We start from the raw sequence: 24,986 nt of genomic DNA, 5'->3' as shown, positions 1-24,986 counted from the left end.
TTTGACACATTAAGCTGTGCAGACTGTTCATAGTACGTGAAAAGATTTCAAAGTACAGACTTTAAAACTCCTTTGAGATCTAGATTAGAATAAAATTTGTGTGCTGTAATATAGGTGTGTTACATTACATTTAGTGACATGACTGCCATAATATGGGTAAAACATAACATTGTAGGACCCAAGGAGACAATCACAGATATTTAAAACTTTTGTAGAAAATAAGCACACACATAGACTTATCAGGAAGATACACTTGAAATGTCCCAGTAATCAAATACAATAATTACACAACTAAACTCAATGGACTGTAATTCTATAAGAATGGGCTAGCAGCTGACATGAGAACTTGTAAAGAAAGGAGCCCTGCAATACTAACATCTATAATTTGTATTGAGCATTTCCTTATAAGGATTATAAAGCTTCCATAAAGTAGTATTATTAAGAAGAATTAAGGTAATTCTTTCCAATTACAGGCAAAGAGAACAAAAGACTCTCAGTGCATGTCATGCACTTTAACACACTTCAAAAAGCAATCCTTGACTGGTATCCTCGGGAGTCACCAATAGCTTTTGGATTCATGCCTCCACTATCTCAAATCAGATTGAGAGATTATGATGGTTCAATTTCACTTCCATTCTTAAAGCAGTGCTTCAGAAAGGGAGGGGAAAAATAATGGAAAACTGTCATTTTCTTTTCGATTCTGTTAGCACGTGTCAATGTGTATTTACACGTGGAAAATGCAAAATTCATGTGTGGGATGTGTGTGTCCCCTTTTTTTATAATATAAGGGAAGCTCAAAGCAGACAAGATAATGCTAAAATCATAGAGGTTAATTCAACCTCTCAGAAAACCATTTAGAAATCTGTTCTTTAAGATACAATTAAATGAAACACATTCTCCTCATTTTCCTCTTCCCAAAGTAAAAATGCTTGTGCGATATTTGTCCTTCAGATCAAACTCTGCAGCTAGCAAGATTTTAAAAAAGTCTTGCAAATCTTTTTCTCTTGAACTTGGAAGTGACCTATTAGCATTCTGATCAAAAACTTGCAATGTTTGGTAAAGCAACTAAAAATATCACACACCTGAACCCAAAATTTGTACTAAAAGTAAAAAAAAGAAGAACACTTTTCATTAAACAGCAGTTAACTCTCAAACACCAGCAAGCTCTGGGAGCTGTGCTCTGCACTGAAAATTTGGGACAGGGGAAGCGAAAGAACCCAAATTTAGAAAGGAGAGGGACAGTGACAACAGCTTTGAAGAAGTGCTCAGGCAGTTCTGGGCATCCGGCTGCGCCATTTTTAGGAATTGTGTGACAGGCAGCTTTACTGCCTAAATGCAGAAGTGCAAATTTTTGGCACCCACTGTATCAATTTTGTGCTTGTCTTAGTGGCAAGTATTTTAATCAGAAGTTCTTTTCTTAGTCTAGAGAACAATACAGCATGCACTCATATTACCTCAGCAGGAACAAGTGGTCATCAGGGTCTACAGTAACTAAAACACTGCATCATTTTATATCTCCCACTCCCAGTCACCAAAGAGATGTTCCTGCATAGAGTAAACTAAATTGCTGCCTGGATGATCTGCATTCCCCAGCTCGCAACAACAGTAATTTCATTTTGGTCAGAAAAATGGGTGAGACATTGCAGCAGATGTGGCTTGAATAAAAACAATAATAAGGATAACAATAATGAAAAAAAAAAGAATCTGTCTTTCAAAATATCAAAAATTTCACATGTGTCTAGGGTAATTCTTCAGGGTACCAAATACAGCAGAACTACAGTGGAGCAAGATCTTGCTTTCTACTTGCCAAAAGCCTAATCAGCTTATCTATACTGATGTTTTAATGATTTAGACTATAACTCACACAGTATTTCCTATCAGTGCTAGGACAGTAACTACACAAATCTATCAATGTATTATTACTCTCCTCAAAGATGGAGAGCCAAAGTCAAAATAAGTTTTTAGATATCAGAGGAAAGGTAGGTATCACATTGTGTTCTACAGTTATCAATTCATTGAAAATAAACCACACACTAATTATGTTATTAAAATAAAGCAAAAAATTTAGTTAAGGAAAGTCAGAATAAGAACAAACACAGCTGTGTCATATAACAGTGCAAGATGATTTAGTCTAGGCATAAAGAAGTATGTATTTTCAGGATTCAGACAAGCATTTGAATATTCTTGCAGAAAAGATTACTTCTCAGTTTCACACTCATGTCAAAATAATGTGAAAATACAATCACAAGTGCATCAATTAAACCCTTGATATTCAAAATACTGACTCACAGTTTTACACTGCAGCTACTACAATTCAGACCATTAATGTAACTTTAACACATATCACGACTTCAGGATGAAAATCCTTTTGACATGTTTATTAACAGCCAAATTTACACTTGGAAACCTAAGACATGCTAAATGCATTTTCCCTCCAACCTGCCAAAAGCCAACTGATTCTGTTATGGACTAATCACTTAGACGGGAGGAAGAATGGAGTTTCCAGACCAAAAATTGACCATTTGTGTCAATTTTCAAGAGTAGCATCAAATAAGAGATTTCATTTTTTTCTTTTTATTTTACTATCAACAGAAATCCTTCAAAACTGCATCACTACAGCCAAGTGGAAGTAGTATTGCTCCTGGAATGCAGTTATTAAAGGAACAGAAAGCTTACCCTATGTAAAATAGCAAAACTGTACAATTACATTTAGACTACCTAACAAGACAACCACTTCTTAAGGAGAAAGCTATTAAGAAATTGAAAATTGAAGTTAACAAGTCACCCACACTCTCTAACACCACAGTGAAAAAAAAAATGTATATGCACTACATTCTACACACAAGCAATTACATTTGTTTGTTTATATTTAAATAAGCCTGACATTTTCCATTCAGGAAATTTCCATTTAGAAAATGCCACATACTTTTCTCCCCAGTTTTAGGATTCTCTTTGTGACTTCTATGTACCTAATGTTAACTTGTTTGCTTCTTCTGCCTAATAAGTAGTCTGGCTATAAAGAGGTTCCTTAATTCACTCCACTTTTTCCAGAATAGAAATTTCAGTTATCTTCACTGACTTCTTCTATGTAGGGCTGCAATAATTCAAGATAAATTTTACTAAACAGAAAACATGACCATATGTCAAAAGCAGATTCATGCACCTACATACCCACTCCTCCTTGCCCCAAAACTGAACTCCACATCCCTTCACAACCCACTACACATGGATACATCCTCTAGAAACTGGTTCCAAATATATAAAAAATATTTGCAGGACTTTCATGACAGGTATCTTTACATCTGAAGGATTACAGAAACATACTGCACAAAAATAGGGAGCAAAAGCAGCAATGCTTTCTTATACTCAAAATCTCAAAACTTAAAGTCAGTATCATAATTAGTTCTGTGGTTTCAAGTAATACTATACTGATAGACTAGAATTTGGACAGCATTAAAACAATGCCTTATGAATATCCTAGCAAATACAGTAGTCCAGGAAAAATAGGCAGAGATGAAAAAAGCTCCTCTATTTCATCTGACAGCCATTCAAAAAGCACAGTGCAGAGAGGGGATTCAGAAAGCATATAAATCAGGTTTGCTATGATAGCAACACCACTGGATTTATGCTGATGGGTTTTCTAGCTCTTATACTACTACCACATATCATGGCCAAGACTCTGAAGACCAGGTGCACAAATGTGGCTTCCCTATGGATACACCCCTGGCACAAAGAAGCACAGAGGATGTCTAAAGTAGTTTGACAGACAACATATAAAACCACATTGGTGGATACAGAGGGAATAATTTAAATAATTTTCTGTAGATGGAAACCACCAGCATAAGACTTCACTTGTGACTGATGAAATAAAATTATACCAGAAGATTTCCAGGGAGAGAGTACAGCCCAGAATTACAAAAAAAAAAAACCAAAAAAAACCCCAAAAAAACAAACAAACAAAAAAAAAACACCTCTTGGGAGAAATCTGGGGAATTCCCTGCTTCAGATACAGAAGAGGAAACAATAGCTGCAATAGAAAGCCAGGGATCTACTTTAAAAGCAGATGATGTTTATGAAGTACTGCCTGAACTGGTGAACCTTCAGAATAAAATGTCATCATCTAGTGGTGTGGTGTAAGTGCAGGACTGAGTCAGAAAGCCTGACGTTAAAGACTCAATTTAGCATCTCCTGTGGTCTGGGGACATGTTCTTTAAACAAAATTTTCACAAGTGATTCTCAACTGTATCTGGCAACTCTGTTCTGAAATATATTTTGCACAGGTGCTAGACACCAACTCCCATGTAAAAACACTGAGCACTGTTAGCATTTAGGGGTGAGGGAAGCAGAACTGCAAAGCATTTACATTTAAAATTAGTGTAAGCACACGTTCAAATTTAAAGGATCTTTGAAAGTCCTCCCTTAACTTGTTACCTCTTCAAAACAGCAGACTGGTAAGCACTTGGATCACTTCAGGGAGATGACAATTAAAAGAAAACATTAAAAATGTTCTATGCAGGGAAATACATAAGATTATCTTCAGCTATAAAAGCTAAGACTCAGGCTCCAAGAGGAGTTTTGATGGCATTTAGACATCAAAGTCCAAGAGGTCAGTCCTTTTGGACATAAACAGATGCATTGCAACTCTGCAGACTCGTGGTTTATGTCACATATAAACCTGTGAGTACAAAGCTGGTACTTCTGTACCTAAGCCTGTTTAGGGGCTTGATTCAGTAGGTGTGAGTTTATGCTCTGCAGAGATTTCCACTCACAGCATGCTGTACATGCATTGCTGGCATTGGAAAGCACACCCACAAGAGTAAACACAGCTCTTCAATAACACTCCAGGCATTTCAGCCTAAGCAACGGAGAAGCCCCAACTCTAACAAGACAATTTCTATATTAAGAGAATTTAAATCCCTTCCTCTCTGTAAAATTCTCTACCCACCAAACAAAGCAACAAGGAGGTAATTTCTGCCCCTCCCTTGAAGGCTGTGTCACTGCAGAAAAAACCCCCACAAGATTCAAAGGATCTCGAAGAGCTTCAGTCCCTGCTCCACATCAAACAGGCATTAGATAAAGTGCAGGAACACCAGGGAGCTTAAGTGTTCCTTGGTCAGAAAGACAGTAGCTGGGACTCCTGGTATTTAGCACTTAAGCTCATCTGTTTATTGTATATAGGACACAGGCATCTAAATTGAAGTTTAATGGCTATTTTGCAGGCCAGGACTAAGATTCCTGTAGCTCTGGCATAATGATGGGCTGCACCACAGAAATCAGCCCATGTCTGCATCTGCCTCCAGATAGGCTGCAGTGTTTTTTGGAAATCCATACAACTCCCAAATTTCCCAAAGCCAATGCTGATCACAGCAAAAACGTGACAATTCAGTCCTCTTGAACTGCTAACCAGGTTTCAATTACCACAGTTTGGAATTTTACAGTGACACTGCATGATCAAGCACAATTTAATTGTATTTTCATTTGTTAGTTAGATGAGCTCCTGTCCACTTCTGTACTTCCTCAATTCAGACAGTGCAGAAATTTAAGCTGTGAAGACAACACTGGATTTTGCAATGCCTTCAGGACTTCAAAAAAATACTTCAAATACATCAAAGTGGTCAGATAACTTAGTACTCAATAGGAAGTTGTTTCTCGAAAGGAAATTGCAAATTTCAGTCAAAGGGGAAGATGGAGAGTTAGAATTAACTAACTGTTCCAAAAACTTCGGAAAGCAGGAAGGGCTTGTGAAGGTTGCATAAAGAAATTGCAGGCAACCACATAAACAAGCTCAGTTTAGGACTATACAAGTATCTTAAGAATATGTCTCCAAGCAAAAAAAACCCCAAAAGAACAGAAAACACTCAGAACTTTCTAGCATTCAAACATCTAGTTTCCACTGAAGATCAGGGATTATTTCATATTCAGACAGCAACAAAGCAACTGGTATTCTTATTTGGCCAGTTAATCCGTTCAGCTTGACCTATGCTTATACCCAGTGTCCACATTGTGGGCATCTGGCCACAAGCAGAGTCAGAGCAGTGAGCTGGATGGGTTTTTAATCTGTACTTTGTAGCCATTCTTACATCTTTCCTCTGCAGCTTGTAATGCAGCTAGGGAGAAGGGCATCCTTGTAGAGTCATTTCATAAAAGAGATAACACTGGCACTGAGCAAAGACTATGTTCTCTACCTGCTCAGCAAAAGACACATTGCCCTTTTTGCCACAAAACACCCACTTCAGGCTGTAACTCTACATATATACAGTATTGGCAGAACCCTTCCATTTACCTTGTTACTGTACCTGAATGTAACTGGGAATGTGCCCAGACATTTTTGCTGTAATACTGTGATAGTATGGGCTTGGCACAATTACATCACACACATTATCTTGGCAGCCCGGCAGCAGCAGCTCCACCAACTGAGCTCAAGGCCAAGCCATCAACAGTTGTGCTGAATGAGTTGTCTGCACATTTTTACAAAGGCTCTCCCATTTCTTATGTTTACTTTAATTTGCTGCCCTTATCTTAGTGTTGTACCAACATCCCAATGCAATATTCATGTATACCTAGTAAGCTGTGAGAAAACGTGCAATAAGAGGCAACGAACTCTAGCGTTGTCATGATCCCTTTTGCAAACATGATGCTCAGAATTTGTCACTCATGGTAAAGTAAAACAGACCCTGCATAATTAAGACTGAGAACTCTGCCAGGTGCATGTGTGTGTCTTGGAGCCACAGGTCTGCTCACTTCTGAACTCTGGGCCTTTCCCTGTGAGATCACAGCACAACCCTAAGCTCTTTTTAACCTTCTTAAATAGCATTCTCAGCCATTTTCAAGCCTTCTCCCAACAAAATGTAACATCTTAGCCTGAAACTAGCTTATGTCAGTTGCAGAAATGACAACAAAATTAAACCATGTGTGCCACCTTGTACAATCCATGCATCTGTCTGCATTTGACAGAATTGCCTTTTTGGTGGTATCCCTTCAACATGTGGCATCTGCCCTTCCCTTTTCTCCTCTATTCTTTCTCTTTACGTTAAAAAACTCAAAAAACAAACAAACAAAACCATATGGGGCAACACATGAAACACAACAGAAATAAATAGTGGAAGCAACTGTATTGCAACTAGAGCAAAAGATTTCTTTTAAAAATGGATGCTAGTATAATTAAGGTCTGCAAGAAATAGCACTTATTGGGCTTTATTAAAGTCACAGAATTAAGACTAAAGGTGGAATGTGTGAATGAAGAAACAGTTAGTGGTGGCAGTACATTTTCTTATGTAAAGGATGAATTCCAATATGCCAGAAATTAGAAACCTACACTTTAGCTTGCACAAAGTGGAACACTCAGCAGCCCTGCTGCATCTTTGAAGAGCTGTGAGGATTACACCTTGCTTGTTGTTCAGACAGAGAGGCTTTCTGGAGGCCATGCCTCTGAACTGTGCATTGAACCACTTGCTTCCCACACCCATCAGTAGCTTCAGGAGCCCAGAGAGACTAAAAACTTCTCCCCACACCATGAGAGCCACATTCTCCTTCAAGCACAATACAACAGTAGAAGAAATCCACTGAATGCTGGCAACATGATCAGAGGCAGTAAGAAGAGACATACAATAGTGTATGAATTCACAGATTCAGAATGAGAAAAAGGAATTTTCTGTAACATGTATCTCTTCCCTGTCCTCATCACCACCCCCAAAAGTAAATCACATAGCCATGTACACTCCGGCACAGTGGCTTTAATATGCTGAGTGATTAAAGGTGACGATGATGACTGTGAGCCATACTATGCATCTTTAGAGGGTTTTCAGTTCAACACTGAGGGACCAAATGGGGCTACTGTGTATCTAAAATAGTTCAGTCTGATTAAAGGTGTAATTATATAGTTAGTCATAATAGCTGCCATACTTTAAAAGAAACCCACCTCTCCTTCAGGGGAAGGGAAGGAAATTATGCTACTTTATTCATTCAAACACACTCTCAGTTAAATTCAAATACAGCATGTGGACTAGATAAATACAGTGACAAACAGCCACAAACACTTAGTAATCCAAGATAGAACAAGGAGATGAATCTCAACCTATAATCTTCGCAAAGGGAAACTAAATCTTATGATTAAGAGTTCTGTCATATCTGTGCAGGTATCAGTGGAGGCTGCGTGTTTTCTTCTCAGCTGTCATAAGAAATTCATGCTGGTTTTAGGGTCTAAATATGAGCAAAGACATTGTAAACACAGGGTCTGATACAGAGCTTAAGAGATTTATGTGTTTGTACAGTTAGCACGTAGCTTCTACGGATATCCACACAGCAGATTTGCTCTATTATTGTTACTTCCAGCAAATCATCATTGCAGGTTTGCAGGAATAATGACCTTTGTCTAGAAGGGGCTTCCCTTGGCATAGGTCACCTTTCTCAGAGAAGTAAGTGATCTCAAACAGCCTCTACTATTCTAGTGTAAGACAGGGTGGGGGAAGGTGATTTCTGTATATAGTTATACCTTTTGAACAAATGCTTCTGGTTACACAGGAGAGAGGATGAAAAAGAAATGCACAATAGATAAGCTTTGGTTTTTCACCATATTTTTTTACTGACACTCCAAGTCCACATTTAACACCACTGAAGCCATTTAGAGAACCTTGCCCAGCAACTAGTGCCTTGAGACCCTCCATGAGATTCAATTTCCCAAGGAGACAGACACAGCCCAGACCTAGTTCACTTGGACACAAAGGAGGGAAGGCACAGTCTACAAAACATTCTAATCCACAGAAGTCCCAGCCACCAAACCAAATGACAGAACCAGGCTGGATAAAATAAATACATGTCCCATTTCAAGGGAAAAATACAGGGGAAGGGTGAGAGATACAGGAAAATAAATTTGTCATCCTTGCCAATAAAGTTTCCAGCTATCCACATGGACACTTGAGCATTGTCTGAAAAATCTTCCTCTGGGCTAAAATACTTACAGCATTTGGTGTGCGCTGAACAAATGTATTGAGTTTCACTGTGTAACCTTCCTCCTCTCCCTCACTTTTATTTATTCAGCACTGGTGTTAGAATTTTGAAATATTCTATATTTCAACAACTGAACATACATTCCCCACACTAATCATTTGATGAAAGAGAAGGCTGACCAGGACCCAGCTGAGGCATCACATTCCACATAATTTGTTAAATAACACAAAGATAAATCATCTTTATATGTGCACAGTTTTTAATCAGCATCCTTTGCCCAGCTCAGCGGTCAAGTTCCAGGAACAATTTTGAGTCCTGTCATCTCATTTTTTTCCAAGTATTGTCTCAAATGATCATGTAGTTACATCACTGCACCTCCCTTGAGCTAGATTTCCGTATCTTTTACATGCTATCTGCTATTCTTCAAGTTTTTACACACTTGATAAGGGAGCAGAAAAGACAATTGAAAATATACAAGAAAACATTATCTTACAGCGACAGAACTATACAAGAAAAAAAGCCAACAGACAAAGACACACTTAAAGCAATAAAAATTACAAAACGCCACACACAATAGTTTTATGGGAAAGTAGGATGAGAAAATATTCTTTTCCAGATTTCACACCATTTTCTTCCCCCTCCCCCCCCAGTTGGGTGAAGTAGGAAGCAAGAGAGTTTCTTGTTCTTTTTAATTTTGCCCTGAAACATACTTTAAGTAATTGCAAGTGAGTGACACCTAGTGATGAACACAAATCTGATCATCCTCCACTCTCCCACACAGAGAAGATAAGCCAGCAAGCACCAACAGGTAACTCAGGAGTGGGTGTTTCAGGAGTGGGTGTTGAATCATGGGAACCTGACACTACCATGTTTCTCTCCCTTAAAAGCCAAATATCAAGTGAGCCAAGACCTAGAAACTTGGTGCACAGCTAAAAAGAATAAAAATAAAATGGCTAATCTGTCCAAACAAGAGATGGTGAAAACAGATCTAAATCACGACCTGCAAATTCACTTCTCTATTCTCTTTAAAACCAATCAGCTCTCTCTGGAAACCAAGTTTTCCCAGAGACCTCATTCTTAATTAAAAGTATATATCCCAGAAGCAAACAGGAAGAATGGGTTTCTCATTAAATTCTAAAATATCAACAGCTGTCTTAGAGACCAGTTAGTGATGCCTCTGGTGTTACAAATGCTGTCCTGTAGTAAGGATGTTAGAAGCTTGTCAAAGACTCTTATTTTGCCAGTAGTTCCAAAATTATTGCTCACAGAGCAGTTACTGGAAGTGAAGGGGAGGGGATCTAGTGTGATTTCTGGTAGGGTTACAGGAAGGAAAAGTATGCTGCTATGCAAAGTAGCAACAACAGTCCCCTGAAAGGGAAGCTGGAATAAAGAGACTGAGAAAACTGGTCTGATTTTTTAACACCGTGACATGGGATAATCCTGTACATGGGAAGCTCACCCCAACCAAGAGATTTCTTTGCTTAATGCATTTTTAAGAGCAGTCCAAAGTTCCAGAGCTGAGAGTAAAATATGAAATCCTGTGGGAAATGAAAGTGATTAATCTAGAATAACCATTGCCGCTTTTACACACTGCACCGTTTCATCTGCTTCTGTCATGAACAGGATTGTCACTGGAAACTCAGGAGTAGCTCCTGCTTTAAAGACACAAAGCCTTTACATCATGATTAAAAGCCATCCAAGGACAGGAGTAAAAAAAAAAAAAAAAGAAATCATAAAAATCAGTGGGCAGAGGAACACATGCTCCAGCTTGCAGTAAACCCATGGCCATCTCCTTTTCTCTCCTCACAGATTCATGCGAGGTCAAGTTTTTTTTTTTTTTTTTTTGGTTAATCCTTCTGCAAACATTACGGAAAATCCAAAAGCCTGTCAAACTTAAAGCCATGAAATCCCAAGCTCTCTGGAAAACTAACGCAAGAGAGCCATCTACCATGTGAAGGCAGGACTGTCGGGGCTGGGGCAGCAAGGGCCGCCGCTGAAACTTATTTGAATGAACTTGACCCAGGTTGGCGGGCGGCCAGCGCCCGACGTCACCCCGTGACTTAACAGAACACAGTGTTCTTGGCACCCGCACAAGTATGTGTTGAAATCCATGCTGGAGAGGGAGAGAGAGAAAAAAAAAAAAAAAAAAAGAGTCAGTGGATGTTTCAAATTAATAAAGGAAAATGGTAATGAAAAGGTAATAAAACGCAAAGGCAGCGTTAGATGTTTTTAATTGTATCTGCTACATTTTCCCCCTGATTTATTAGTTTATTTATTCCTGGTGCTCCCTTATGTACAAGAGGCTCAGCATACGGGTAGCTCTCCCCAGGACGAGCCCTTCCCTGTCCAAATCCCGTCCCACGCGCTCTCCCTCTCACCTCTATCTGTGCCCTACCTGGAAAATTCCAATGCAGCACTCAGCCAGGCAGCGAGGGCAGACAGCGGCTGCGCTGCCAGGGCTGCCCCTGACTCACCCCCTCGCCCAGCCCTCACCAGAGGCAGCACAGCAGGCACCCCAAGCCTATAGGGGATGATTGGTGACACAATTATGCCACTCACCAATGGATTGTGCTAACACCTTGTCACGAGATGACAAGCACACAAGTAGAAGGAGGACAGGCAAAATAAACTTAAGGAACCATGAACTCTATGTGCTTCCTCCACACACCATATTGTGATTACTTCCCTTTTCTGCATTTCCTCTCTCTCAGACTACCCCTCCTTCTCTCCAAAGCCAGGTCTCAATCCTTTTTCTTCTTCTTGCTGGTCACCTCTTATCTCCCTGACGCCCTAACTCCTCTTCAGTGACTGATCAAGACATTTGACGCCTGTTGGTGCAGGATAAAACCAGCTCACACACACCTGCTGAGGAGACTCTCCCAGAGCCACCTCTTCAGGGCCTGGACCTGCCACCAACAAACAGAGCAGCATCCTGATGGCACAAGCCTTAGTAATGCTTTACAGCCAGGCCATCACTCATGACAGCAGGAACACGGATCCAGTTTCATCCCCATTTTCTTCTGCACACACATCCTCAGCTTAGCACCCAGTCCACACCATTAGAGCAACATATAAGGAGATGGCAAGACAAAATGTCTCCCTACCTGGACAGCCCCTGCTGCTTCCACCATTTCGGTGCAAACCTGAAAAGCTGCATCAGTTAATATCTTATCCTGTGTTCCACAACTCTTCATCCATCAGCTTAGAGACGAAAACATTTCTGTCTAGTTACAGATTCTCTAAAAAGACATGCATCTAGCAGACAATCCACATCTCTGACCAGTCCTTCCAACATCCTGAGCCCGTATTGTATGCAAAAGTTGCACTGATTATTTTTCACCTTGACTATTACACGCTTATAAGTATAGAAATAAACCATTTGCTAACCAAAGAGATGGGAAAACTTGCATAGGAAGCAATTAGGCCCTTTCTGGAGTCCCTGTTCAGTATCACAGAACAGTGTTTCAAAACACCTCTTCCACCCAGAACTCTGCTTATGCCTTTCAAATTAAAACAGTATTAGCTTCAATACTGTAACAGTAGGGAAAAGAATTCTGCTTTAATTCCCCAAGGGTGAAAAAAATTCATAAAGACCTCAAGTGTTTATGTTTTGTGCATAAAACTTCCTGATGCTTAAAATGCCATTTTCTGAGTAACTGCATCCTAAAATTAAAAAAAAAAAAGTCTAGAGAGATTTTAAAAATTCTTACAGCATTTTCTTTTGCCTTACTGTGGAATATATCAAGAGCACATTCACATGTGAATAAACTACAAATCCTAATCAGGACAAAGCAGAGAATGAAAGAAGAATGGGTAACTTAAAAGTTCCCTATAAAAAATATGCAATCTTTTGACATAACCACGTATAAGTGAAGATTTTCACAGAGCAAAAGAAAAAACAGTGGGCTCAGTTTCTAATGTCGTCTTTTTATGGTCAGACTCCAGATCCAAGAAGGCACAAGTAGAAGAGAAAGTGAATTCAGAGTTTGGCAAGTTACAGGAAGAAACAGCATTCAAGTAAGAAATACTAAGATTGCTGATGACAAAAAGGACAGGGAATTCAAACGACACACACATTTCCAGTGACATGCCTTGACTTGAAAGTTATCTTTAAGAATCCTTATGGAAGCAGGAGTTCATATTTATTTAACAAAGATGTGCTGGCATTCACACTGTACATTTCTAATGTCAAAGCAGCTGCCTGTCCATTCCCCTCCAAACACTCCTGCAGCAGAGATGGGGGGGAAGATTTGCACAGAAGAGGGAAGCTCCTTGGTAGTCTCATGTTTACAAAGGAGTTGACTGGGTTGTCAAGGAGGAAAAAGCCCTGCAGCAATCCTCATACTAAATGCTTTGAATACACACAATTAAATTTGTCACAAAATTACGGATGAGTCTTCCGTGAAACTTTGAAAGCCTGCTCCAGTACCCTCGCCTCTCTCCTAATTGGGTTTGGCAAGGAGCATCAAGATACTGTTAAGTCTGAAAGTTTGCTCGAGAACCAGATCCACAGGTTAGAGAAGTTTTCTCGAGCCACTCCCAGCTGGCTAGTGGGCAAACCACAGAGAGACTGCCAGAGCCTCCAAGGAGGGCAAAGTTGAGGGCAGGATGTGACACACTTACCGCAATCACGCAGGCTACTCGTCTTCCTAACACCCAGTGTGGTTTACAGCCTCTAAGCAAAAGAACAATTTGCTCAAAAAGGGTGAGATTCATTTTTTAAAGTGTGTATTCACTAAAATCATTTGTTCTTACACCCTTCAAGTCTGTGAATGGGATATGAAAATAAAATTAGCTGGGATCTCTAACTTAAATTAAAAGATAAAGGACTTAAATTAAAAGATAAAGCAACAAGTCCTCATGTTTTGTTGCTGACCACAAAAGCCAGCAAGGCCATCCATTGCCCCTCTCCCTTAAACCACCTCATCTCTCTGGAACATGAAGTTCTGTCATATTTTCATTTGCAGTTTAGGGAATCTCAAGTGATTGCATGCAATGAGCTGCACCAGGACCAAAATCAGAGCAACACATTCCCTGACTTTGGTATATACTGTTTGAATTAAAACTTTCAGCTGAAGCATGTTATGTTTTTATTTAACACACAAAAAACCCCACCTATGCACAAGTTTAATGGTAAAATCCCATTTTCACAGCACAGCTGAATCCTGAGCCATCTCTAACCATGTTCAACGATGTACATATGAAAGCAACCACAACAGCACACAACTATAGCTAGTTACATACCCGCTAGGTAGGAAAAAAAATGCAGGCAAGAGGGATACTTTTATTTTCTTAAATACAACTCTGTCACTTTAAAGTGACAACTATCAGATGGGTTCATCCTCCTTAAGAACAAGTGTAAGCAAGACTCAGACACTGAAAAAGCACAGAAATATCATGTAGTTCCGTTAGCGTGCCAAGTTACTAATTTGAGAGTTGGGTCATTTGCTAATAAAGCAAAGAGCACTTATTGTCGGTAATGTTGCAGAACCTGACAAACTAACACACTTGCCTACTTTCTCCTCACCCCTTTTTAAACATAGTTAAAATACCCATTTGGAGGGTCAGAGAAAAGAATCTAGGACATATGCATAACAAGAGTGAGTTAAGTGCAGAAGAAACACAAAAACATGACTTCAGAGCAGCAGGAAGTGTGCTAGCACATGACAGATGCAATCAAATCCATAGGTGAGTAAACCCAGGACAATGCCACAATTAGTCTGGTGTTGCATTTCAGCTTCTGCAACATTTAAACTAAAGAAGCATTTTATTTCTATTGCTTTTTTATGACACCCAATCTGTCAGTCCTCACAATGTTTTGGTTTGGAAATTACTTATTACCAGATGAAATGCACAGAAAATGAGTGAAAGGAAAAAATGTCAAGCTACCTACAGGGCAACACAACAGGATTTATGTCATCTGTGGTTACAATAAATACAGACTGAGGCAAACAAATTGCACCTGACTATGTATACAAAACTCAAGACCTTTCAATTTATTAAATAGAAGTTATTACTGTTTGCAGGAAAGGAGGTGATGCTCCTTGCCAGCTACATATGGCAACATATTCCTAGATGCTTGTTTTTATTTTTACCAATTACAGCTTAGGGTTAATGTGTGTATGTGTGTGTTTTCTTTTTCAAAAGCTAGTGCAGGTTGAGGTATTTTTCTAAAAACAAACATACACACCTGTAGTAGTGACCACATTTTAACCACAGAAACAAAGTGATACAGCCCATCAGGCTTCTGGATTCTACAGGTTCACAATGTTAAAACAGATTTGTACTCGCATCTTACTTAAGTAAAATGTCAAATTGGTGTCTTCAGTCTTAATTTCATCCTTATGTACTGCTAATTCTTTATGTCCATAATTATCACCTTCTTCACTTTAATCTTACATTCTGCTTCATTATGGACTAGTTTGCCTTAGTTTGTCCTCTGTGTGGTCTTTCAGAGTTTTAGCAAGTATTGATTTTCCACAGAACAGTTTCTTCTCTTTCCAACACTACATAGTCAAGCTCATAAAACCAAACAAAAGAATTCCTTTGTAACTTTTTCCAGCATTGTTTGTTTAGATTTCTACGCATGCAATTTAGTCTAGTTTCACGTAGCAGAAATTAAAACACTGTTCTTGCTAGAAACTGCAGAGACTGGGACTAATGCCTGCCAGAGAGACTGAGGCACCAGGTACAAAGCTTCAGTTTCACTAAACAGAAACAACAAATCAGATTTGCTGCTCATTTTAGATGCAAGCAGCAAACCAGGGCTTCCTTTTGCTTTAATTCCATCAACACTGGCATTATGCCACATAAGATAACATGTTAACAAGGCTCTGGAAGCTGAGGACTTAAACACACAATAAAGCAGCAATTAAAAAATTGTGGAGATGAAGGAATAACCAAGTGAGAACAGCAAGAACAAGTCAGGCCAGAGACTTGTTGAACTCAGCATCCTATCTGGGACAGTGGCCCCTGTGAGGTGCAAAAAGCAAAGAAGCACAAAGCAAGGGAATGCTTCTTCCCTGGTACACTCCTGAGGAGTGTGGTGACCTGCAACTCTAGAACTTCCCAAGGGAGCATAAACTGAATTACTAGGTGATCAGAATTTTCTCCAGAAAAAAAAAATCCAATCACTTTTAAACCAAACTCTGCAGAATTCTGGTAATATTGTAAAACTTCTTATATTCTAATTAATGTTTTTAATGTCTGCAAAGAAAGTCGCTGGAAGGGACCACAGGTAGGTCACCAGCCATAGATTTCTGATTATGTCATCGTGGTTTATTATTGCTACAACATCTAAAGAAGTCTCAGAAAAGATATGAGTTATTATGATTATGCTGAGAACTGTACTAAAATGTACAAAAAGAAGTGGCAACCTCTGTTCAATGAATTTGTGGCAGATAATGAGGCTAAGCAATGAAGTGCATTTTAAAAGAGTCACAGTGGTGATCAAAAAAAATACATTGAAAGATATTTTTCTTGCAATTCAACTTTACAATACTACCAACACTTGGGGATCTCCTTCAGAACATTTCATTCATTCATTCCAGTTCATTCCAGATCTGGAAAACACAAGCATCTTTCTTCTTTTCAAAAACAGAGCTAGTGCTGCTAATAAGCAGATGGAGATTTTTACAATTACTGGCTGCAAGTCTTATAAAAATTAAATCCATTTGCTGTTCTTCCACTTAAAATGCATGGTAACAAAGCAACAGAAATTAGCATTCAGTGGTCTCTTAAATCATCCCTCCCCGCTCAAAATGTGAAAATAAACCACCACACATTATATCACCAGCAGTCTTACTTTTTCAGCTCTGTGATGACGACAAGGATCACGACTGTGTCAAAGGCAAATGGCTATTGTCTACATTATTACTTCTGACTGTTCAGAGCATCTGCAGCATGCAAGGCACAGAGCAACTTTCCACCACCACTTTCCAAAATCCTTACAAATTAATTGATGGCAATTAACATCTGACTTGTATTTGAAAACCCTGCAACTCACATGCAGAGGATGCAAAAAGTTTTGCTTCTTCACAACCAAATTTTTGAAGTCACAAGCAACTTGTGCATTAAAAGTGCAGAAATGCTCAAAGTAGCTGCAAAGTACATGCAACAAAAATTATGCTGGGTACTTTATAATAACATAGTGCAACTACTCCCCATCAAATCTAACTGTCATTCTTGCCTTCAAAAAGTAAGTTGTAACACAGAAGTGTGGCATACAAGTTATGTTCCCTTCCAATCCTATATAAAATCATGTCCTAGTTTTCCTTTCCATTATATTTCCATTATTTCCTGAATTACAATTTCTTCTACTTACCTCCCAACAAAATGTACTATAATAACATAAAAAATTATACTCAGCATCCACAAGGATGATCCACTAAGGAGATATGTGAAATATTTTTCACTTAGAGTTGTTAAAGTGATGAATCAACTCAGCATCTTCATTATCAACAAGAGTGATTGATACGTTTCTTTTTTTTAACAGTGAAGAAACTAAATCAGAGATTTTGCCACAGGTTTTTCTTCTGAGTTCATTGGATTTGAGAAGCCATCAATATATATGGGTACCATTTATCTAAAATTGTAAAGCCACACACAAAAATAAAAACTCTGCCCTGTTCTGATGCCTTCTTAACTACCTTTTTCCTCCACAACTGCTGTGGTTAATGGAAAGTTTTTTCAGGTAAGAAAAGCATCACAGAATCTTTAAATTGTAAATAATGTAAGCCACAAGTCAAAAATAATGTAAGGATCAAGCCTAGCTCTACTGTTTGCATAGGAAAACTAGACTCAAGTGCATATAAAGGCTACCAAGTAGAGGGAAATAATCACCCTCCTGGCATTTGTTTCAGACTTGTTTCATATAAAAACATTGGTTTTGTTGATGTTCAAACTGACAGTCTTATCTATTGTCTGGCTCATTGCTTTTTAGCCATGAGAACAGCAATTATGTCCTATTTTATTTCCTTATCCTAAATTTGCACCCTTCAAAAAGTCTGCTTAGCCTGATATTTTTTAATCCACCATTCCACCCCTAAACTATTCAGAAGAAAATATATCTCTTTCTCTTCTTCTCCTCCTCCAGTTACTACAGACTGAGGCTGATGACAGTTTCTTAGTCTGAAGAGATGCTTTGGCCCTTCCTTTTTAAACCAGTAAGCAAACGCCATACAAAAACTCATATCTTTCCAACACACCACAAATATCTCACATTATAAGGATTCATCTGTTGAGTTCCATCAAGGAGGAACAAGTAAGTCAAAGCTTCTGTAATGTGTCCTGGTATACTATATATAATATAATATATATATTAATCTGGTTTTACAAGCAGCTATGTAAAACTGTTGCATTACAGTCCGTAATATGAATTATTTTCTCTGTAAAAGTCTGCAAAGAACTTGTCAAAAGGTAACATGATGCTTTATCTACAACTGTCACAAATAAAAGATCTTTTTTCACATTCTGCCTTTAAGATAATAAACTATTAGACTGGGGTATTTATTTATTCATTTATTCTTTTTATACAAGTAGGTATACTGTTTTCCCATTCTATAAATGTTTCATATCCTAGACAAATCACATTATTACCAGAACATACCAGATTCACAACTTGGCAAGACCAATTTTTTTTTTTTTTACTTTAATGATGCTTCAATGTACTTCATCAAATGTTTATGTTTAAAAAAACCCCAACATAGTGCTTCTCCAATTAGCCATATAAATTAAAGATTTAAATTTAAAAAAACCCCACAAACCATAAATTAAAAAGTGCAGACTTACCTTCGCACTTCTCCCTCACCTAATCAAGCAAATCAAAGAAACTTAAGTCTGTGACTCTCACTCCAGAGAAGCTGAACTCTTCTCTAGACAAGTCTGGCTAGAGCCATCACCCTCTACAAAATGCACCCGCCATGCTGTCTCAAAAGCTCCTCTCCTTCCCTATGTCTGTACAGAAAGCTTTATTAAAAACATGAGGTAAGCATAAACTGGGCTACGTGAAAGAACACCCTGCAGAAGCCACACAGAGCAGCAGGTGGTAGAGAACTCAGCTACAAAGGGTATCCACTGCACTGACCAAGTGGAGACTCGTTTGCAACATTGTCTTTTGGTATGTGCCTTCTCAATTGCTCTGCAAAGAAGGCACCGAGGGTGGTGATGGTAAAAAGGACAAAAATCATACACGCTGAAAAGCCCACAGCACACAAACATGGGAATAGCTGTAGGGGAGTCTACCATTCTACCCCCCTACTTTTGTCTCCAACTATGATTAATGTCAGATGTTTAGGGAAGAGTTTAAAACAGGACAAGCATGCAGCAGGGCTGCTACAGAAGAGTCTTCCTGATTCCAGTTTGTGGCTACAACTAGAGGCAAGATCTCTGTATTTAATTCTTAACAGATTTGTCTTGTCTTTCTTGAGTTTGTCCAGTTAGTCTTGAACCCATGTAATCTTTCAGCACCTGTATCATTCTGTGACAAGGAGTTTGGCAGCTCATATCAACTGGGTGAATGAACTCCATTTTAATGCTGAATCAACCTGCTAGTTTCACTTGATGTGTCCTAGCATGAGACAGTGCCCAGTCATTCAGTTATCTGAATGACTTCTTATCTATTTATGAGGCATGGGTTTCTTTCATGTCCTCTCCATAACAATCTCTTTATGAGGTTGAAGATTTCTATTCTCTAGAACGTTTTACTCCTACCAACTTGCTCTGAAGCTTTTCGAGTTCCACTGCACCTTTTTTCTTATCAATGGAAAGACCAAAGCTAGTATCCACAAATACAGCCTGTGTGCAAGCTTAAGGGATTCTTGAAGTTGTGGTGGTTTTAGAAGCCTTTCAGAGGCTTAAAACCCAGAACAAACCTCAACCCTTCTCATACCTGACTATTTAGGTCAGGATGAAGCTGCTCTGCCCATTGTGTCAGCCTTCACAAGCAGACAGCTCTAGTCTGGTTTTCTCACTTAGCTTTAATGTTCCCTTTCCCATGCACAGGAGGGTGTCAAGGTGTCTGCAAAACAGCAACAAGTTTGCAGCAATCAGTGTTTCTAAAGAGTTTCAGCAAGATGAGAGTATTTGGTGGCATAGGACTAAAATGTTGCATTAGGCAAGACAGAACCAGGGAACTGACACCAAACAATGGCCAGGTGAAGGTGAATGGGGACAAGAGAATGAAATAGTGACTGTGCTGAGAAGAGGAGACAGAGTGGGAGGAGAACGACTGGGACTGAGTCAAAAAGAATGCCACTGTGCTGGGACTGAGCAGTGAATCAACAGCCATGTGCAACAGCTTCTCCATGTGTCCAGGAAGCTGGAATAACAAAGCTTGGCTGAAGTTGTGAGTAGTGGGAAAGATATCATATGAAGTAACAATTTCATAGCCTATTTCCAGAGAGATTGAGGACAAAGATAAAACCAGCAGGTAGTCAAGGTTGCTGCCCTCGTCTGAATGCAAATAATGTTATCCTAAGGAGGATAAAAAGGGATGGAGCAGCTGGCCTATACACGAGAATATGCTAACAGATCCCTACAGAGCAGGAAAAATCCTCTTTAACATACTTTAATATATTATAGCTATGGAGTTAGAGATCATCTCCACAGAAGGGGTTAACCAGTCACCAGGGTTGTTAGTCTGGAACATGAGTGTCCTGATAACAAAAGAACTGTAAATCTGAACTGTCATCTACAGATGATTCAGACGTTTGTATAGAAACTGCTTATCACAGAACATGACACAGACCCTGACAAACTGGATATCAGAGGCATTACATTTTCATACCATTCCCATCCCTTCTTATTGTTCCCAAGAAAGTCAACCCCTTGCCCTCGCCCAACATTTCATACCTCTAAATTTCTCAAGTTCTATTATACATAGTCTCAGTTTTATTCCATTTGTTCTGCCCCTCTCTTATCTATCCAACACACTTCCACACTGCAATGGGAGCCAGGAACAAAAGTCATGTTCCCAATACTCTACCATCAAACTGCATTCTTTACAAGCTAAAGATACACTGCTATGACTTAAAAAAACCCCAAACCAACCACAAAACAAAACCCCACATAACTGTCTTCTTCCATATATAGATATAGAGGGAGCTTCATTCATTAAAGAGAGATACACAGGAGCATCATCCATTAAAGAGAAACACACTGGGAAAAACCTCAGGGGTTTTTAATAACCCCGAGGTTGGTTTAGAATTCTTTCTAAACTTTGGTCTTCCTGTGTTTTCTCAGATATTCTAAATTTACTACTAGATCTTCACAATGCAGTAGATTCTACAAAGAGCTGCCACACAGCTAACCCTTACTACAACAAAAATTTCTGTTTTGGTGAAAATTGAAAAAGAACTCATTAGAAGGGGAAGCCTAAATACGAGGATAGTTAGATGATTTTGGTACACTTCATGCTTTACTTGTTCTACCAGGAATTGGATGACCTTGGACATTTAGGTGTCTTATTTTAACTTAAAAGCCATTTTATAAGCAGTATTACACATGCAATTTTTTTGAGACAGACATATGCATGCCTTTCTTATACTGCTGCCACAAACCTCAACACCACTAAAACTCACTTGTGAAAAGATGGAAGCTGCAACTGCACTAGTAACCTTGAAATGACATGCAATGCTTTTTTTTCCACAACTGGTTGCAGCAAACATCCTTGATAGTAAAAGAAAACTTTATTTTCCCCAATAAATTAGGTCCCTCTCCTGATGCCATGAACTAACAGAACAGGTTACATAACCAGCCACTAAAAGACCATAAAATTATTTTTAAAGCACCATGACAACCCACAAGGAAGATGTAACCAAAGGCTTTTAGAGAATTCAAGCCATTAGCCTATCTACTCTGTTCAGGTCTCCTTCCAGAACTACAGTATTTAGAAAGCACATTTATAAGAAAGAGAAATTATTAAGACTGGTCCTATGTGTCCCATTAAAGTTCTCTTCCACCACTTCTTCAAAATCTATTTCCAACAAATTCAAATCTCTCCCCTCCAATTTATCCTGAAGACTCCTGAGATAGTTTGGAAGACAAAGTCAGACAAATCAAAACTCAGCAGCTTTCTCACTGTGCTCATGACCCTTTGCAGAACACAAAACTATTAGCAAATTATCCATAATAGCAAACAACAGAAAGCTCCATCAGAGGCGAGTAAACCAGCAAGACAAAAGCCTTTAACTCTCTATTAATGTTGCTAATTCCTCTGGCTTTATCCTCTCTCTCCTTTCAAAGGAGAGCACTGCACTCCAAGCAGTGCATGCTATGCTCATCCCTGTAGCCTCTTCTGCTGCAGCACCAGGCAATCCACCAACAGGAGACAGAGAAAACCCTCTTTCATTGCTTCACCTCTTTAGATGGAGGTCAGGGCCCTACAGAGCGAGCATATGCTGCTTTGCTTCTCCCTGTTGATCCTAAAGAGCCTCTGTGGCGCTGTCAAGAGCCATGCCCCAGAGAGGTGCTGGACCTGAGGAAATGCAGATGCCTTGTGGGACATGCAGCTGCAGGACAGGCATCTTGAATCTTGTTTAAAACACCAGGCAGACTTGGGGAGGATGTGGGAAGATGACAAAGAGAGGGGCATTCAATAAATGGATGCCAAGACAGCAATGCTGTCAGCTGTGCTCAAAGTTGTTGCTCTCCAGAGCTGTGTAAGAAAGAACACGGGGCTCAACTGAAGCCCTAAATTAAACAAAGCAGAGGGGTTGGATTAGCATTTACAAACAGCCTGGTGCTTCAAACAACATAAAAATACACTCTGGGAATGACAGCTCAAGGCAGCAAGGTCTAAAGTCTGTTTATGTCACTGTCATAGGTGCTGTGATCCATCAAATTTCATGAATCCATGGATTCATGGATGAGATACACCAAAATCTCTGCTAAGCTTAGTTAATAAATCATCCAGGAATTTCACAAACTAGGCACAAAGAAGCACAGCTACCTCAGTGACACTGTGGAATCACCTATCTGTATGTATGAAAACTGTGATCAAAGATGCTTCCTTCAAAATGGGCATCACAGACTTCAGGCATTTTGACACTGCCAAAACCACACATGACATGAATCAAGACATTCATATAACTGTGTCCTTGAGGAAGATAAGGAACCAATTCAGCCACATTGACATTTGAACCCCTGTGTCCCAGAATTATGAAGAAAAATAGTCCCAATATGGTTTAAACCATCAAAGCAAGGAATATCTGAGCCACTTAGGTATTAGCTGAACTAGTGTCATCAGTCCTGTTTTAAACTTAATGGGGTCATTGTTTAACTACAGACTGAAAAAAAAGCGAGTTATAACACAAATAGCTATAGCACCCCCAGAAACATCCTGTTTCCTATTCTGATAAGCTGACCAAATCATGGAAACAGAAAGTTGAGAAGGGAAATATTGTCTGTGACTAAGGAAAAAAGCTTCAAGGCTTGATTCCTGCATCAGAAGATGCAGAGACATCCCTGCAGCCAGGATGCAGCAGAAAGCAGCTGGTGCACAGGTTCATTTTCTCTGATCATTCAAGTATAATTCCTTTCACTTTGCAGGCATGAATGCCTGTTTCTGTACCACTACTGACTTGCAATCTGCTGACTTGTAGGTCTTGCCTAAAAGGCCCAGCTGAAGAGCCCAGTTCTACCCAGAAATATAAGGTTGCTGTTTTTGGAAAGACAAAGAGAAGAGACACAGGGAAGGAAGAAGGATGCTGCCCAGATAGGTTATGCTGCCTTCATCATTCAAGTTTTCTGGGACCCAACTAGATAAAGCCCTAAGCAACCTTGTCTGCCTTGTATCTGAGACTGTCTTGTGCAGGTTGAATTGGAGAAATCTGGAAATTGCTTCCAACCTGAATTATTGCATAAATTACATTTAGAAAAAAAAAGATGGAAGTTTGTGGGTATTTTGTATATACACTTCCTTCAGTAATGAACTGACAAAAGTAAGTGCTTGCAATAACACAGTCATATCATCATCCTTTATCCTTGTTAAGTCATCAGTCTGACAGGATGACACAAATTCCATTTGCCATAATAATGATTCCCTACCATGAGATAACCTGTTTTAAATTCTGTTACACAACCATAGTTCTAGACTCGATTCTAATTACCAAGCCAATGTTAGTTATAATTACCATTATAATGGATCAAGAAAGCCAGGACACAAAAGCAAGTCCAGAAATAACAGCAAACCTTGGCCTGTTCATCTTTTGAGTGACCTCTTCAGAATTTCATTAAGTATGTTGAATCCCCTCCAATGTAATGCCACAGAAGGACAGAATTTGTTTTGAGGGCTTTTTTTTTAGGAGGCAGGTTAAGACAGTAATAAATCCACAAACTAAACAGCTGAATGAACCTTAATTTGAAAGACCAGAAGGTCTCAGGTAAGAGACACAGACCTACACATATCCATGCAGGAAGAACTTCTTTCCCTGCGTTCTTCACTCAGGGAAAACCCCAAAATAAACCTTTTGCACAACATTAAAATAGTTTTTGCACATTATTCAGCATCACATCAGCTCATCCACTGTCAGGGCACACAGACTGCAGAACAATAGAGAGCTGAGAATGTGGCAGGGATTTATTAAAGAGCTTTGAAACACAACACATGGCAAATCTCTTTTTCAGTTGTCTGTTCTCATTCAGCATAATAGTTTGGGGATATTACCACTCTCTATGTATTCCAGTCCCTACCAGGTGCCTATGAGAGAGAGCTGGAGAGGGACTTCTTACAAGGTCTTGTAGCAGCAGGGCAAGGGGGAATGGCTTTAAATTGAATGAGAGCACCTTTAGATATTAGGGAGAAAATCTGAAGGTGGTGAGACACTGGAAAAAGTTGCCTCGAGAAGTTGTGGGTGTACTACCTCTGAAAGTGTTCAAGGCCAGGCTGGATGGAACTTTAAGCAACCTGGTCTAGTGAAAGGTGATGGCTATGTCAGGGGCTTGAAACTGAATGATCTTTAATTTTCCTTCCAAGCCAAACCATTCTATGGTTCTAAGATTCAAAGGGAACAAGCTCTTAATCATGTGACTTTTTGATAAAT

The 24,986-nt window shown here is 39.2% G+C and overlaps 1 protein-coding gene across 2 annotated transcripts in view; it reads right to left on the bottom strand.

Annotated features, from left to right (window-relative positions):
- The window catches only part of SPIDR (scaffold protein involved in DNA repair), a 196,708-nt gene that overhangs the window by 154,987 nt on the left and 16,735 nt on the right, over window positions 1–24,986 (bottom strand). The gene's annotated exons all lie outside the window — the stretch shown is intronic.

This window comes from Agelaius tricolor, unplaced genomic scaffold, assembly GCF_023055355.1.
Source record: "Agelaius tricolor isolate 1412-34295 unplaced genomic scaffold, bAgeTri1.0.p SCAF_2, whole genome shotgun sequence".
NCBI lineage: Eukaryota > Metazoa > Chordata > Aves > Passeriformes > Icteridae > Agelaius > Agelaius tricolor.
The sequence above is the reverse complement of the archived record's forward strand: the minus strand, read 5'-3'. Positions and strand labels throughout refer to the sequence as shown.